Source organism: Sorex araneus, chromosome 1 (genome assembly GCF_027595985.1).
Source record: "Sorex araneus isolate mSorAra2 chromosome 1, mSorAra2.pri, whole genome shotgun sequence".
NCBI lineage: Eukaryota > Metazoa > Chordata > Mammalia > Eulipotyphla > Soricidae > Sorex > Sorex araneus.
This window is the reverse complement of record NC_073302.1, coordinates 254,561,132-254,563,369: the sequence shown is the minus strand read 5'-3', so window position 1 is coordinate 254,563,369 and position 2,238 is coordinate 254,561,132. Positions and strand designations below refer to the sequence as shown.

The 2,238-nt window shown below is 38.7% G+C and overlaps 1 non-coding gene across 1 annotated transcript; it reads left to right on the top strand.

The window, feature by feature from the left end:
- The first annotated feature begins 450 nt into the window (after positions 1-450).
- Positions 451-661, top strand: LOC129401184 (small nucleolar RNA U3). Its single transcript, XR_008628135.1, has one exon. It is a non-coding gene; the product is annotated as a small nucleolar RNA U3 (small nucleolar RNA).
- Positions 662-2,238: the final 1,577 nt, after the last annotated feature.

Below are 2,238 nucleotides of genomic sequence, written 5' to 3'. Positions count from 1 at the left end.
TATAGATAAAGTTAGGTCTGAAATTTTTGTCACCAATAATCATTTAGCTTTTTCAACTGTTAGGGGATTATCAGGGTTTTTGCATTGTGTGTGATGAAGCTGTTAGTTCTTATTTTTATTGCTGTCTCAATACAGAAATTTTATTTTTCAATACTTTGCTTATGAATGCTGGTTATACAATTTCTCATGTGTGATATGAAAAATAGTGTTCTTCAAAACATGTTCCATACCCTAATTATCTAAACATGTGAATAGATTATTATATATGGCAAAATGGAATTTGCAAATGCAATTAATGTTTAAGACTTGAGATGGCATTATCCTGATGACAATATATTTAAACGTTTCAATATATTTAAACGTATAGCATATTTAAAAAGGAAAAATCCTTCTCAACCAAATTAGAATGAAGATAAATGAAGAGGAAGCATGATAAAAAATAGGCCTGGTATGACTATATTTTCAGGAATCATTTTTATAGTTTGTTACTAGAGAGGGTTCTCAGATACTGTAGAGCATTTGAAACCATGTGGAAAAGCCAAAGCAACCTCTTCTGAGCATGAAGCTCGTTCTAGATGTTGCTTTTGCAACTGCCTTTTACCACTGATGATCGTTCTTTTCTTCCTTTCAAAGAGTGAGAGTGAGGGGCTGGGTTAAGGGTCAACATAGCACTTAGGGTGTTTGCCTTGCACATGGCCGACCCATGTTCGATTCTCAGCATCCCATATGGTCCCCTGAGCAACATCAGGGGTAATTCCTGAGTGCAGAGTCAGGAGTAATCCCTGTGCATTGCCTGGTGTGACCCAAAAAGCAAAACAAAACAAAACAAAACAAAACAAAGAGTGAGAGTGAGAGGGAGAGTCCTCTGAGTGGTTCCATGAAAAAAGATAAAAAACAGAGGAAGGAAGGAAGGAAGGAAGGAAGGAAGGAAGGAAGGAAGGAAGGAAGGAAGGAAGGAAGGAAGGAAGGAAGGAAGGAAGGAAGGAAGGAAGGAAAATAAAGAGAGAAAGAGAGAAGGAAAGAAAGAAGGAAAGAAGGAAAGAAAGAAAGAAAGAAAGAAAGAAAGAAAGAAAGAAAGAAAGAAAGAAAGAAAGAAAGAAAGAAAGAAAGAAAGGAAGAAGGAAAGAAAGAAAGAAAGAAGGAAAGAAGGAAAGAAGGAAAGAAATGAAGAATAGACCTGGTATTAATGACTTGTACTTTGTTTTTATTTTTGCTTTGGGCCACACTCAGCTGTGCTCTAGGATTACTCCTAATTCTTTACTTAGGGATCATTCCTGGTGGTGATGGAATTGCTATGTATAATGCTGGCAATCAAACTTAGATCAGATGTGTACAAACCGATTGTCTATCCCCTGAATAACCCTTCTAGCCTGGTACTACCAACTTTGATGGAGGAAGAGAACATAAACCAAGTAGTATCAGTGTCATATGTAGCACTGTAGCACTGTTGTCTACCTGTTCATCGATTTGCTCGAGTGGGCACCATTAACGTCTCCATTGTGAGACTTGCTGTTACTGTTTTTGGCATATGGAATATGCCATGGGTAGCTTGCCAGGCTCTGCCATGAGGGTAGGATACTCTCGGTAGCTTGCTAGGCTCTCCGAGAGGGATGAAGGTATCAAACCTGGGTTGGCCACGTGCAAGGCAAAGACCCTACCCACTGTGCTATCGTTCCAGTCCTCAGTGTCATCTAGAAACTGGAAATGACCTTTTAATCTTAATCTACAAAACAGACAATGTATTGGTATCATCTTAAGACAACCAGTTTATGATAATCAGTCATTTTAACAATAGAAGATTCATATGCAAATGCAAATATACCTAGTTTTTCTTAAGATATAATAATCATATTCTGTAGCTATATTTTTAGTCTAATGTATTTTAACACTTTATTTTACTTGTTCTCTGGGGTTGTTTTTATGACGTGTGAGTGTGTGAGTGTGTGTGTATGTGTGTATGTGTGCGTGTGGGTATGGTGTGTGTGTATCTTAAGATATAACACAATTGGGGCTGGAGGGATAGCACAGCAGGTCGGGCATTTGCCTTGCACACGGCCGACCTGGGTTCGATTCCCAGCATTCCATATGGTCCCCTGAGCACCGCCAGGAGTAATTCCTGAGTGCAGAGCCAGGAGTAACCACTGTGAATCGCCAGGTGTGACCCAAAAAGCAAAAGAAAAAAAAGACATAACAGAATCTCCATTTGACTATTCCAGATGTTCAAGAACATCAAAAGAT